Here is a 15,958-nt window from a genome sequence, read left to right as displayed (position 1 = left end):
AAATAAATTGTTCTGGGAAATAAATCTTTATTGCCTTAGATTTGTTGGAGTTCTTTGTTCAGTTGATAACCCTTTTTGGTTTACATAGAAATTTGTGTCAAATGACAATAAAATAATATTGTAATCTATTAGAGCTTACGGTTTTCCAGCTTTTTATGTAGTCTTTCCTTTCCCAATAATCCAGGTATTTCCTCTCCCTTTCTATGTATGGTGGCCTTGAATAAAAAGCTATGTTGTGAGCTACTAAGTAGAGTTTGTAAATCTTACCACCTGCAGACATCAATTTGAAAGCCAAGGTGTTTTGATGTGCAAAATATGTAGGCTTTATTGAGAAACAAACGTTTCTCTTGGAATTATGAAAAAACTGGCTTTTGCTTTTCCAGAACAAAGTTGTGGGGTTCAGGCTACAGACTAACAGAGCAGTGAAAGATGCATGCTAATAGGCAATCGTTTACTTGCCTAACAGAAAAAAAAAATCTGATTGCTGAAAGGAAGAGGAGGCTGGAGGGGTTGTGAGGAGACACTGAGAAGCAGAAAAGTGTATGACCTTGGGGGGATCTGTGAGCCCCAAAGAATAAGAGCTGACGAAGGTGCTTCATGGAGACTCCATGTTGGAAAAGCACCTGTTTGAGTTCCGAAGTATTGAATGGGCAGACTTATCTGTAGGGGCTGAGAGCCAGGACAAGGTCCCAATAGCAGGCATGAACTTTTCCACTAGATGCAAAGTCTGGGCCAGTGAGGATAGAAGGCAACGCAAGGCAAGATGGGGACCCTGCTGGGGAGCTGCTGAAAATGGAGGATGACACTCATTACAAACAACCCTCCCCTGACATTAAAAAGCTACATTAAATGATGCCCTCCTCTATATTACTGTTAGATGACTTTCAGGGAGAGGGAAGAAAACAGAGAAGTGGGGGGAGAATTAATTTATTTTTAATGTTTCAGGGGAGTGACTGGGTTTATGAACTGGCAGTATTAGACTTTCCATCACCAGCTGAAATAGAGGCCCAAACTGAAGTTATTTGGAGAAATATGTAAAATTTCATCTACGAAGATAGGATGTAACATCTTTCCTAAATCATTTGGTGGAGTACTTTTTAATTGAAATTTTAATAGTTGCTCATATTGAAAAGGTAGGAAACACACACACACACACACACACACACACGCGAAACTTTCCCCAAATAAAAACCTACTTCATTTCATGAAGGAAACCTACTGAGATGTAATATCTTTATGTTTTCATATGTTTCTTTTCTTTTGCCTACCTCTGAAATGTCCCTTTGAATTTTTTCCTCTGCCAATTTTGTTTCATGTTCTAAATACCACCCTCAAAAATTCCCAGGCAAACATAGTTGACTACCTGATCTTCAGCTTTGGTCCAGATCTTGCCTCAGAGTGCCACAGTGTATTTTGAAATCCTTACAAGAGAGCACCGTTGACCACTTCTTTATATAATGGGAACCTCCAAGCCAATATGCGTCTCATACTCCATCTGCGATCCCTCTTGCTTTCCCTACCTTCATCACTGCCATTAAAAATCTTAACATTGTCTGAGATTTCTACTCCATCTATGTAGATGAATCATTAAGCCTACGCCTATTCTTGTATGAATTTTACTTCCTCAACCTCTGACTTCTGTCACCTTATCTCACTACTCGTTGCCTTTGTTTAATCTCAGACTTCAGTTATTTCTTTGCAGGATTATGGGAATATCCTTAGAATGGCCTCTCTACAAGAGGACTTCTTTTTTTAAATTTTTTTAACGTTTATTTATTTTTGAGACAGAGAGAGACAGAGCATGAACAGGGGAGGGGCAGAGAGAGAGGGAGACACAGAATCTGAAACAGGCTCCAGGCTCTGAGCTATCAGCATAGAGCCCTACGCGGGGCTCGAACTCACGGACCATGAGATCATGACCTGAGCCGAAGTCGGACGCTTAACCAACCAAGCCACCCAGGCGCCCCTCTACAAGAGGACTTCTTACCCTCCTCCCCAAACTATACACCTGCCTCCAACCCCAGCTTAGCCTCCATATTATTTTCAAAGCGGTATTCCTAAAATGCAATCTGACTATATTACTCTTCTTTAAATTGTTCAGATGCTCTCCTTCAGGATAGCATCCATGATACACAGGCCCTCATGGCTTCTTGCTTACATTTGCAACTTCATCATCTTCTTTCCAAGAGTGACCCACAGTTCTCTGAACAAGCCATGTTCTTTATGGCCCGTATTTTTACAGGTAGTAAGTACAGTGACTACCTTCTTGAAATTCCTTTTCCCTAATAACTTTTATCCAATACATTGACTTCCAGTTGTCTTTCACGATTCATTTCAAGCATTACATCCTCCTGGATTTTTTTCCTGAAAATCATCGTCTAGATGGAAGATAGAATTATCTTCTCTCACTCAGCCCCCACCAAGAACATTTGAAAATTATCTGTTACTTTCCTTTATAATAATTATGAATAAAGTAATTAATTTCATTTTCCTTTTAGGTAGCAATAATAGAATTGGTAGTCTGCCCCTCTTATGACATTCTATAACCTTCCAAACAAAACCTATTTTTGGTTTCTTTTAATGTTATTTTGTTCCTATCATCTACGTCTCACTTTGGTTTCCTTCCTGCGGTAGTTACTTCTTTTTTAGCTTTTTCAAGTATGCATATCAAATCCAACTTTCATGTTTGAAAAGTTATAGTATTATGTATGCACGTGAATGTATATGCTTTGTGTATTTAGGATACTGGTTTAAATATCACTTTTTCTTAAAATTTTCATGCTTTAGTCTTTTAGTTCCATTCATGTTGTGAGATATATATATATATATATATATATATATATATATATATATATATATAAATCTAGTTCTCATTTTGGAATATTGCACAGTATTCCAGAGCCCACATTTTAACTGAGTACTGCAAGGTATTCCATTATATGTGTATCCTACATTTTAACTACTCCTTCCCCCCCAGCAATGGCCAATTAACTTGCCTTCAACTCTTCTCCTCCAGTGGTACCAGGAATGTTTTCTTACCTATTTCCTAGCATGAGATTTACTCCACAATATATTGAGTGGAATTAGAAAATCTTGGGGAATACACATACCTTACTTCATGGAGCATTTCCTGATTCCTCTCCAGAATAACTGCTTTAGCTGGAAATTCCCAGCTGTGGTACCTAGGTGTCTATGTATATCCGTGTTAAAATTTCTTGTAAGTTTAGACATTGCAGGTAATTTCTCCTATTTCTACATTCTTCGTTTGATTTTGCTTTTGGTATCATGGAACAGAGATCTTCAATTTTGGTAAAATCATACCCTTCAGTTTTTCTCCTTGCTGTTTGTGCTTTTTGAAGTCTTGTTCAAAACATCCCTCTTAACCCCAAATCACAAAAATATTCTTTATTTTGGTGACTCCTATTATCCAGATGTTGACAATTCTGCCAATATCTACCATTTTTACTCATTAATTTTTCTCCCTCGCTTCCCTCCTGTCATGCCCAATTAATCCCTTCCTGTGCCTCTGAGAGGGTTTCCTACCCAATTCCCACCTCACTAATTCATTTTCCTACGTATTCATTTTGTCATTCAACCCATCCGTTGCTCTTTTTTAAAATTTCCACATTGGGTTGTTTCTCCCCCAACACCTGCACATTTTCATTAAAATTTCTCGTTATATGTTTTAATGTTTTTCCTTGTCTGTTGAATACATTTATAATATTCAGTTTAAATATTTGTTGTTTCTCTTGCATTAGTCCTGATTTTTTTAGGTGATTTTCCATTTGATGATTTGTATTGCATATTGTTTGAGCCTCTCAGTAACTAGAAATGCATATTTTATTGGATCTGTCCACTATTTTGACTAATATTTGTTACTGGAGAAGTTACAAAAACCTGGCCTCTAACTTGAGCTCTGTTTGGTTTATGAGTGGATATTCTATTGTCACATTCTAGACTGATAGCCCTTCAAGCCCTGATCCTACTTCTAGGAACCTTCTAGTAACTCTGCCCCTGTCATTGATTTTATCCTAGACCCTTCCCTTCTGTTCTGATTAGCTTACGCAGTGGGGAATGAAGGTGCAGATTCAAGAACGTTCAGACATTCCCCACGCTATGTACATTCATTGATAGAGGATTTCCACCACAGACTCCATTCCCCTCCTTGTTCCTCTACTTTATGTGACTGTCAGTGGAGCTGGTGCTGCTATATTCTTGCCCCATGGAACTGAAGGCTTAGCAAGAGGGAAGGGCATAAATAGGAAATCCAGATCAAGCTGGGCCTCTTTTGAGGCTCCTGGCCTTCCCCAATTTGAAAACTTCACCATCTCCCAGTACCCTTGTTCCATCAAGATCCAACCATCTTTGGTTTCTGTACAGATTTTTTTCAGTTTTGTTTTGTTTTGTTTTGTTTTGTTTTTAGTTAGTGGTTGAATAGAATTTCTCATGGCTGTTGCTTTACGTATTCCAGGGAGCATCATTCATATTATATTGTATACTCCAGTGAGATACCATTCCCTAAGAATACAATGTGAATAGTGCTCATTAGAATTTTGCAATGATTCAGAATGCATTAACTTCTCTAACTGTTCTATGGTTGGTTCTGTGAAGGAATACAGAGAACTGTGGTAGTTCACCGTGTTTTCCAGAAGCAAAAGAAACCATGTTTTTAATACATGACACCCCTCAACAACTGACAGTTCCTTTAGAATAAAGACTATTTCAATCATCAGTCTATACCCAGCATGAGATTCAGTGTGTGGTTCATAGTCGAAACTTAATAACAAAGCTTAAATCAATTTGTTAAATGAAATAAGAAAGAAAGGAAAGGCAGTTTGCTCAAGAGATACCAGAGAGAGAAATAGAGATAAAGACAGAAAGACACAGTGACACAGAGAATAAAGAAGGAAATATAGAGAGTAATTGAAAATTTTTAGGTGAATATAACACTGTTGATAAATTACACTCTTGGCTTTACTATCACTCAAAGAACCTCATAAGATGTCATTTTACTCAAATATAATCACAGGGCATGTGTTTGTTATTATCTGTCTGCCAGAACATGCAGCATTTCATATCATTATTCATCTAATTGCAAAGAACCAAAAACAAATCCACAACTTGTCTCATTACTGACTTCTTATAAAAATGTTTAAAAATAAGATTCACATCATCAAAAGCTATTGGCTTACGCATGGATATACTCACAGATTTTTCCTCAGAACACAATTTAATTAATCCAGGAATGTGCACATCAGTGAAAAAGCTGACCAAAAATTAAATTTGTACTTCTTTAGTGCATATATTGCAAAAATCAAAAGTTTTATCTTTATTGGGCAAATACTTTTCAGGCTATAAATATGGCCTTCTGACCATCACCAGCCATGCTCTGAATCTGTAACCATACAGAGATCATAATTTGGAGGATTACTGACAGACCCAACTTCTTGTCACAGAAAAATCAGACAGTTGATGATTGGTAGGCACATTCTGATTCTTCAGGTGTATACAGTTGCCCTACTGAATTTCTGGTCACTCTTAGAAATTATTTTAAGCAGGGATGCTTGTGTGGCTCAGTCGATTAAGCATCTGACTTCAGCTCAGGTCATGATCATGCAGTCCCTGAGTTCGAGCCCCTCATCGGGCTCTGTGCTGACAGCTCAGAGCCTGGAGCCTGCTTCAGATTCTGTCTCCCTCTCTCTCTGCCCCTCCCCTGCTCACGCTCTGTCTCTCTCACTCTCAAAAATGAATAAATGTTAAAAAATATTAAAAAAATGAAATTGTTTTAAGTAAATGTCTGTCACAGGTTTTCTATAAAGATCATCTTGTTTGAGTTGAAACTCATAAAGCATAAGTAGATTTGTTTTGGCTTTGGCTCATAGAAAACAATGAGTTTTTAACTGAGATTTTGGATTAGCTTTAGAGGCATAAGATGGAAGTACCTCATAACATTTTCAGGGGAGTTTTATTTCCAAAAGAACCTCACTATAAAGGAACATGGGTTCCAAGGAAAGTATGGCAAGTAGCAGTGTGCAAAGTTCAAGGTAAGTATTAACGACGCGGATATAAATGGCTTCATGAGAACTCAAGAAGACAATTTGTATCATAGCCTGTAACGGCAAAGTAGAGGAAGGAGAGGTTCGTGGAGTTGCATCTGCTCTAAATATCCAACACTTTTGAATCAGGGGGAAAAAAATAAAATCAGAACTACCCATGGGGAGAAGGAAAATGTTCTCTAAATGGAATATTAGTTTGAGTTAAGGAATAAGAGAAAATGGGCTTTTGGCTTTAAAGACAAATATTGTTTTCTCTTTTGTAAAGTACTGATCATTTAGTCATTTCTCCTTAATTACTTTTAAATATCCTCTTATATATACATTTTTTTTTCCTGTAAGAAAGGAGTACAGCCAGACTACCTGTGTTTTATTCAGAATTTTCAGACAGATTTAATAGTTGTTTTTTTTTTTTTTTTGTTATCTGACAATACAGTACAGAGACATAGGAAAGCAATGCCAGCATTAATCAATTTTCTGTTCTGCATTAAGTTGGAATAAAACATTCCTGGACGACATGACAAAACCACACTTTATAAAAGGGAGACGAGACCCAGATAGCTTTTGGTTTTTCTCTTCGAGTCTTGTCATATTTTTCCAGCTGAAAAGTCTTTCTTTAAACGAAAGCAGATATAGAATCTTCGTACATATATTTAAATTTTGATAGCTTTATCAAAGCATCATTTCCTTTTCATTTTTCATTGCGATGGAGTCTCAGGACTTCCTAAAGTCTGTTTTCTTCTTTGATTTAATAACAAATGATTTCCATCATATTGGGCTCATAGTTTCATTAAAGCAAATAACAATTGACTGCATGTTATAAGAGTCTCACACTGTGAAATTCAGATCTTCACAAAATATTTACCACATGCAGCCCTCAGATTAGAACACTTCTTTCCAGTCTTTTCCACCTATGCCTTATGAATATGAATATATATGTATATAGATACAGTTTAATCAGTTGTCATTTATTTGCATTTATTTTACCATTTTATCTCCTCTAGCTGTGAAACAAAGTCATAAACATGACACTGGCTTAAAATGAAAGTTTATAAAGAAGCTAAATAATTTATCACAATTCAAGCCTTATTAACAATTTTATATGAATTTTTAAGCTTTGGCAGAATAAACTTTAGAAAAGTTCAGGAGCTTAAAAGTATACACTCTCATGGTATATCTATGTGTGTGAATTAATTTCTTTAAAGATATTATATTTTAAATATAAAATGTACAAGATTTATATAAATATAAGTTATTGGATTTGAGATCACTAAATATGTAATCCCGAAGAATGTGAACCAGGAGAGACTGTTAAAATTACAACCATGTTTGCATGAAGAAGTACATGATTTCATCTGATTGTTTAATTGATGTGTTAATTTTTTTTAAGCTTATTTATTTATCTGAGAGAGAGAGAATGTGCACAAGGCAGAGAAAGAAGAGAGAGAGAATATCAAGCGCGTTCCTCACTGTCAGCGCGAAGCCCAATGTGGGGCTCGAACTCACAAACCTTGAGATTATGACCTGAGCTGAAGTCAGACATTTAACCGACTGAGCCACCCAGGCAGCCCATTAGAAGCTTTAACTTTAAAAATAAATCAAATTATGAATATAAACACTTCTAACAAAATTAAAAAGCAAATAAAATTTGGAAAATGTCACATATATGAAAGAAAAAGTTACTGTCCTATTGATGTCTTATTCATGTTCAATATATAGGATTAATTTTTTAAATTAATAGAAAAATAGTCAAAGGTTATCTTTAAAGAAGAAAAAATACAGAATTTAAAAATACTGAATTGTAACAAAAAACCCATTATTATAATGATGATGTACCTATAATATTTTCTTCCTTTCTTATTCCCTTTTTAATGATTAAATATTCACTATAGTATGATGAGACACTCTCCAGCACTGTGGGAGGGACTAATCTGTGCCACACTTCCTGAGAAGCAATCAAGAGTTTCAAAAATGATTTTGAATAATAAAAAATTTTTGAATAAATAATAATAAGTTTTGAATAAAATATATCAATAATATATAATATATATAAATAAAATTTTTGAATAAAAATATTTTAAATGATAATTCTACTTTTAGAAAATTTACTGTGGGTATAATTACAACTATGGACCAAATTGTGTTTTATAAAGGATTCTTGCCAGCCTTATTTATATTAAGGCAACTTTCACCGGGTGAAATATCCAATCACAGAGGAATTGTTGACTAAATTACGACACATCTAACTGACAGAATTTATGAGGCCCATTCAACTCATATTTTTGAAACAATTTTAATGACACCTAAAAATTATTCCCATATACTGTAAAGTAAAAAAGCAAGTAAAATAATATCAACTAATACCAATAAAACATGTGAAAAAAATGTTAATCATATATAAGTTAACTTAACCCTTGTACAAAAGTTGTCTATATCTGAAATGGAAAAAATACCAGTATCTAGCTCATAGACTTACAGGGTATATTAACTAAGATACTACATGTGAAATAACTGATTTTAGAACTGGTACCTGATAAATATTACATACATTTCAGCTAGTTAGGGTTAGCTCTCTTAGAGGAGAATTAGGTCAGAAACGGGAGGGACATTTTGCTCTTATTAAAGTGTTCGTAGATGTCCTTTCTTTCTCTGTGTGTGAAAAAAGCAATGATAACCAACAATTTCAAAATTATGAAAGGAAAGGTAAACAGTTTATCTTCCTTTTTCAAAGTAATGAATGAACTTGCACGAACAACATGGCCAGGACAATCAAATGTCAGATACTAACGGTCTGCTCTCAAATGAAGTAATTATTGACAACTCTTTCCACTGGCCAAAAGTAAAGGGTGACAAGAACCAGTTATCCGTATACTTGGTCTGTGCCATCAATCTCTGTGTGTTTAGCTCCCTCCTGAGAATTCTCTACAGAGTGGGATCCTCGGTACCTGCCACAAGAGCACCATCTTTTATTTCCAAGCCCAGAGACAAAGGAAATTGTGTTTAAGGGTCTTGTCAGTAGCGGGGAAGCTACTGGAGTCCTGAAAAAAAGGACCCAGGGTTCTACTTTTGAGAGACAAATGATTCTGTAAAATTAATAGAAGGAACTTTATCCTTCTTACTACCTTCATACACATGTGCTACACATAAGGTGGGCTCTATCCAGCATACATTTAAATCCTGTCGCACTTCCTATATTTTTAGCTTTTTGTTTGTTTACCAACAAATTGGTCAAATAAACGATTCCCTTTTTACATATATGGAAACGGAGGTTCTGTGAGTTTAAATGGCCCACCCAATGACTCAGCAAGTAAATGCGGAGCAATGATTCTAAGACATGTCTTGAGTCTTCCAGTCTCCTTGTGACCCTGTCTTCTTAGAAATGTAGGTCATCTTCACTGGGCTCACAGATCGCAGTTCAGCTCGTTAGTTCATATTTTGAAGAGGTCTCCATTGCCTTGTCTGGCTAAAAAAGCCAATGTCCAGCTTTACTTTGTGACAGTGCAATGGAGAAATAGATGTCTGTTCTCCGTTGTAGTAGCTTTATAACATTACACTTTACACAGAGCCTTTTTCATATCCATTCTAGGGAAGTGTATCTGAAATTGCTTCCTTCTAGGAGTGGGATCAACAGGGTCACCACCAAAGTGGGAGAACAAAACGAGATCACAGGGTGAAAAACCAATCCCAGACTGAAACAAGTAAATGAAGAAAATATCTGCAAAGTCACGGTTCCGATTCTAGTCACATGTAATAACTTACAAACAGCTCGGTTTCTTCTTCAATCACTTCAGAGTTTCCTCAAGAACATGGGTATTTTCTTTTCATTTCTTCCACTACAGAAACATTTTAGGATTTTCTCCCAGATTAATGGAAGACGACTTCACGTTTCCACTTCTTAAAAAACCACTCACCATTAAACAACAGCTTTTCAGCTTCCACTCACTGAAGTCGCAATAATCTTAAGGTTTTCCCAGTCCCAGCATCATTATATCAAGTACCATGATACATATAGGACAGCCCCAATTTGAAAAATATATATTTTGATTGACCCAAGCGTTTTCAAATTGAAAGCAGAATTGTGGTATTAAAATTAGAAATAGTATTTAGGAGTATTATACACGGTCATTGCATCTTTTAAAAAATACTTTTTCAATCTCTTCCTACATTTCAAAATAATATACACCATGTTTGCATGTTTCCAATGATCCCTTTTCCTGCAATCTAATTAAACCCATTAGGCACAAACGTAACATTTGAAGTCGAGTTTGTATGAACTTCGTATAGTTAAACACTTTTAGTTGGAGTATTTTAAATAGAGTGAAAAGGGATGGTTTTCATGGATGGAGAATTTAAAGGGTGATTTCAAGGATCAGATCTAGTCATATCATTCCTTATAAGAGGTGGGGAGATTGCTATTATAATTGCTAATTATAATTCACCTCAGCCTGAGGTTTGGGAACACCTTTTGAGGCCTGCAGGGTCTCTATGAGCATATTTTTTATTTGTTTTTATTTTGATGATCCTCTAAAAAATAACTGACTCACTCTGGATTACCTGGTGGTCCTGTTTGTTAAGTAAATGCTGCAAAGGGATGCCAGCACTTACATTTATATATATAAATATAATGGAGTCCAAAGCTGAGCAAGCAAATGGTTCCAAAACTTTGACCTGGGAAAGAAATTAAGGTATTAGGGCAATTGAGTTATCACACAGCTCATGATACACTTGAACAGCAACAAAAATAAAGCAAGTGCAAAGGCAGGCATTGTAGTCACGTTTGAGATAATCTATTGCACTCCTCCTGTGCTTATGTAAGCAGTTAGCAACAGTTAATTAATAATAAGTGTGGAAAATTTTTCTTTTCTTAACATTAACACTAGACATTCATTTAATGTGCATTTCTGTAATACTATAACATGCAAATAAGCAGGACAGCTTTACAGAATTATCAAATGATATCTTGATAAAAATTAAGCATCCGACTTCGGCTCAGGTCGTGATCTCACGGTCTGTGAGTTCGAGCCCCGCGTCGGGCTCTGGGCTGACAGCTCAGAGCCTGGAGCCTGCTTTAGATTCTGTGTCTCCCTCTCTCTCTGCCCCTTCCCCCGTTCGCTCTCTGTCTCTCTCTGCCTTTCAAAAATGAATAAAATGTTAAAAAAAAAAAAAAAAAAAAGAAGGAAGTCTCAATGTTCTGAACTAAGAAGCAGGGTCTTAATGTTTTAACCAGCATTCTGACAATATACACAGGCAAGCCAGCATTGTCTGAATGTTTATCACTAACTTCAAAATATAAAAATAGATTAAATGTAGACCCACAGTTGAGAGGCCATTCTTCCACCGTTGGCAGTGACTGGTGAGGAGGCCATTGGAAGGGCCCTTGGGAAACCTGAGGCCTAGTGCAGCACTTTCCATAGTTGTATTAATTTGAGCCCAAAACTGAACCTCCCTAAGACTCACTTTCTATACTATTAAAGTGGTAGGACTTAAGACTGTTTCTAAGATCTCTTCCAACTCTGACATTCTAGTTAGAGGATGCCCTAGGCATCTGATGTACATTCATGTGTCATATTTTTAGTTATTTAAAATAACTAAGCTTCATAAACAGTGTCTTTTCTGTCATATTCCATCAGAGGGTTCCTCATCTTCAAATTGAAGGACAGGGTAAAGGATTCCGATGTTATTTTAAATAAAATGCCTAAACGAAAAAGACCCTCATGAATTCATTAGTCATTATTATTTGAGGGCTATGTTACAGCAAACTTCTAAAAATGCATAATATGTTTAACTTCAATATTTTCGTATAGGGGGAACTTCGTTAACCGTTTAATTGCCTGATAAGCCTTTAAAGTGTAATATGTTTTGCTTTCAAACAGAAACATCATTCATTTACATTTGGTGGATGGGGCGCCAGGGAGGCTCAGTGGGTTAAGCGTCTAGCTCCTGATTTCAGCTCAGGTCATGATCTCAGGGCTCATGGGGTCAAGTGCCTCATGGGCTCTAAGATGACAGCACGGAGCTCGCTTGGGATTCTCCCTCTCCTTCTCTCTTTCTGCTCTTCCCCCACTTGTGCGCTCTCTCAAAATAAATAAACAAACTTTAAAATAAATAAATAAATAAACAAACAAACAAAGGAATGAATTTGGTGGAGATGATGTGAGAATGTGTGCATGTTTGGCTGTATTCAAGAGGTAGAGGTGAACTACCAAGTTTATTATGACAAAGGCACAGGGTCTCTAAGTCCTCTGAGACCTTAATTTAAAAAAGAAACTCTTATCTCCTATTCTTATGAGTAGCTTATCACCATGGTATTTTTCAAATGACTTTTCCTTTCGCGTATAAAAATACATGACTATAGACCAGTGGTCCTCACACCAGGCTGAGTTTTTTCATCCAGTGGACATTTGGCAACATCTGGAAACATTTTTCGTTGTCACAAACTTGGGGGTGGGGGTAGGGTGGGAGAAGGGCTACTGGCATCTAGTGGGGTAGAGGTCAGGGATGCTGCTGAATATCCAACAACGCAGAGGGCAGCCCCCTACAACTAAGAGAAACCCTACCACAAATGGAGGACAACTCCCCCCCACGACAAAGAATCCCACCCCAAATGCCAATAACTCCAAGACTGAGAAAACGTGCTGTAAACTCCAAGTGCAAGTTGAAATTCACTTCGGCATCAGGTCTATGAGAAAGTTAAAGGGTACTTTTCTCTACTTCCCCACCTTACAAATCATGAATTTAAGGCTTTTATTCAAGTAGTATAATTTCTTTTTATTTTTCTGTTGTCTCCCACAGTCGTGAATATATAAGGAATTGAAAATCTTTAAAGTGCCAACTTTGGAAACTATTTCTGTTCTTTGCAAATACAGTAAATTTCACTACAGGGTCTGTTTAGTGCCTTGTTTTTTCAGAAAAGCTTAAGTTTTTTATATTACAGCCAAATAATGTCTTTCCATGCTTTTGAAAATTTAGTTGAGGAAGCCAATGCAATCTTTTGATTCTTGGGTTGTTTTTCAATGTGTGAAAGTTGAAGTTACCAAGACTTCAAAAAAGATAAATTGGGTAGGGATTGGGGGAGACTTTGGTGCCGACATTTAAAATGTGTTGTCTATGCTTATATTTATTTGCGGGTTTGTCCAGCATAATTTCTTCTTTTTTTTTCTTAAGTTGAACAAGCCATTGTTACCAATTTTTTATTAACATTTCCATTTTCTGAGGTAATCCCAAATCAACGTCTAGGTAAACCATAATGGAGGCCTGTTGGTGGTTCTTTTATTATTCTCGAAGGATTGCAGCGCCACCTACAGGAGTCCTTCTGCATACTACTAGCCCTCCTAGCAAGCATTCCTATGCCTGCCTATAGCACAAAGGAGAAATGAACAAGTCTAGAATGCAAAATACAGCAAGGAAACAAACAAAAATCCAACGGAAATACTTACATTGTATCATATGTCTTTCAGGTATGAACTTTACTGAACTCTTTGAAAACAACTAATTTCTTGATTTTTCAACTCCCTAGGGAAATACTACTTTCAAAAATCTGGATTCTTTTAGCAAATAACTGCATCTTTAAAATAAGAAAACCATGCATTTTAAAAAATGTGTTGAGAAGAAATGAGAGGCAAATGTTTAATGGTACTGAATTTTGAAAAATCAATACAAAATTGTATAGCTGATCTGGAATTTAAAAAAATAAAATAAATGCATAAACTAATGTAAAAATAAAAAAAAAAATTAATTGGAACGTATTTTTTGTTTTCCTTTTCCCATTCTCTTCAAAACATGGGTTTATTCAGTTGAAGACCTAGTTTCTATTTTTGGCAAAAGCCAGAGTTTTCTAGGTTTAGAACTCACACCATCTATTTTTGATAATGACAACAGACATCAAGTTCATATCCTTGTTCCTTGTGTTCTTCTTCCTCATGCATGTGAACTTTACTAATGGAAAACTGTTATGCAGACACATTATAAAACAGTATCTGTGAGAACCTTTGAGAGTCAAGGACGGATTGAGACCATGTCAGTAAACATCTAGTTGTTGAGTAAGAAAGAAGTTGGCATTCAAAAAGTTACCACTTCCCTCCTGTGGAAACAAGTTTAACTCCTGAAGGTCCAGTATTTACACTAGCCAGAGGGGGGAACTTCCGGTAATTACATCATTAAAATCTGTCTGCCTACTCTGCATGTGCCATGCAATCATACGCTTTGATGAAGTGGAGGGGGAAATTACCATAAATCTTGTTCACTACTAGAATGTTCATTGGTTCCTTTCGGTAATTTTATGTGGTGTGGATGAAAACCAGACTTTGTTCCAATCAAAGAAGGAAAAGTAGAAGGAGCAGAAGATATTTTTAGGGTGAAGACTAGCCAAGTAAATTAAATCAGACCATTAAGCTTAATGGGGTTTGAGAGAACAAGGGCAATTATTAGTTCAAAATAATGACCTTCAATCCAACTTCAAGGAAATGTGTAATAGCAGAATTCCCTCAGTCAGTCATTCAGTGAATCTCTCTTTATGTATGTGTGTGTGTGTGTGTTTCTCTCTCGCTCCCTGCTCTCCCTATGTCCCGAATATACCCACAGAGACACAGGGATGGGGTAGCAGGAATCAATAACCAACTAACCTGACCATGCGATATAGTTATATAGCTTAAATCTATGTTCCCAATAATATTAATTTCCTCTGATAGAATTAAAATAGCGCATCAAAAGTTAGCCATCCAGAGCCTTCTAAGAATCCAGGTAGAACAATTCTTTTTTTAAAAAAAATTTTTTTTTACGTTTATTCACTTTTTGATAGAGAGAGACAGAGCGTGAATGGGGGAGGGGCAGAGATAGAGGGAGACACAGAATCCGAAACAGGTCCCAGGCTCCGAGCTGTCAGCACAGAACCCAACGCGGAGCTGGAACTCACGGACCCTGAGATCATGACCTCCGCTGAAGGCGGACGCTTAACCGACTGAGCCACCCAGGCGCCCCCGGGGAAGAATAATTCTTATAAAACTTGGCCCTGAGGGAATTTATGGCTATTTATAGCCTGAAAATGGCACACTGGCTATAAAAGAATAAAAGCTGTTGGAGGGAATATCAGGAAAATAGTGGAAGGAATCAAATGTTTTTTATGGGATATCAGTTTTAAATGTGGTGGGAGAAACCTTGTTCTTTCTCTGTTCTATTATGCTGAAATAAGGTGTGAAAGGCAGATTAGTTGCCTGGTGTAGGGAATTTTAAATTGCCCTCAGAGTAGTAGGTTGTAAGCAGAAGTATGGCCTCCTCTTTGTGAGTTTGAGATCTATTTACATGCACCTTTTGGGGTGTTATTTTTATGTAGATAAGTCTTACTCAAATATAGTGAACAATAATACCGAACCTTTGAATGAAACCACTCTTTATTATGCAAAATGGCTTTGGTAACCTTAATATCTAGTTTATTTTATGGTGAATTATGACTTACAATACAGATTTAATATAGCATACCTATGCCCTTGCTATATAATTTTATAACATACAAACAGAAATTTCTTTCTCTACACTTTAGATCAATTTCAGAACGAAAACCATGTACCTAATACATATTAAATGAGAGAATGGAACATTAATTTCTTTAAATTTTATTTCAAATAGTATAAATCTATAAATATTTTTATATGATCTTGGTAACTCCTTATAAATAAATGAATAGTGCAAAAGATTCTGTGATTTGGAAAAGCAAAGTCTCTTTTAAAAAAGAAATATAAATCAAGAAGAAAATTAACACAAAAGAATTCAGTCTGCTTAGGATCAAATTGCATTTTGCACATAATTTAAACAAAATTCACAAAGGCTAAGATGCCAAGTTGATACATGACTTGGAATATATTGGCAGTTATAACATAAATTCTGGAACACTGTTGAAGGGAAAAAGAAAA

The sequence above is a fragment of the Panthera tigris genome, chromosome B2, assembly GCF_018350195.1.
Source record: "Panthera tigris isolate Pti1 chromosome B2, P.tigris_Pti1_mat1.1, whole genome shotgun sequence".
NCBI classification, from domain to species: domain Eukaryota; kingdom Metazoa; phylum Chordata; class Mammalia; order Carnivora; family Felidae; genus Panthera; species Panthera tigris.
Note: the sequence above shows the minus strand (reverse complement) of the source record.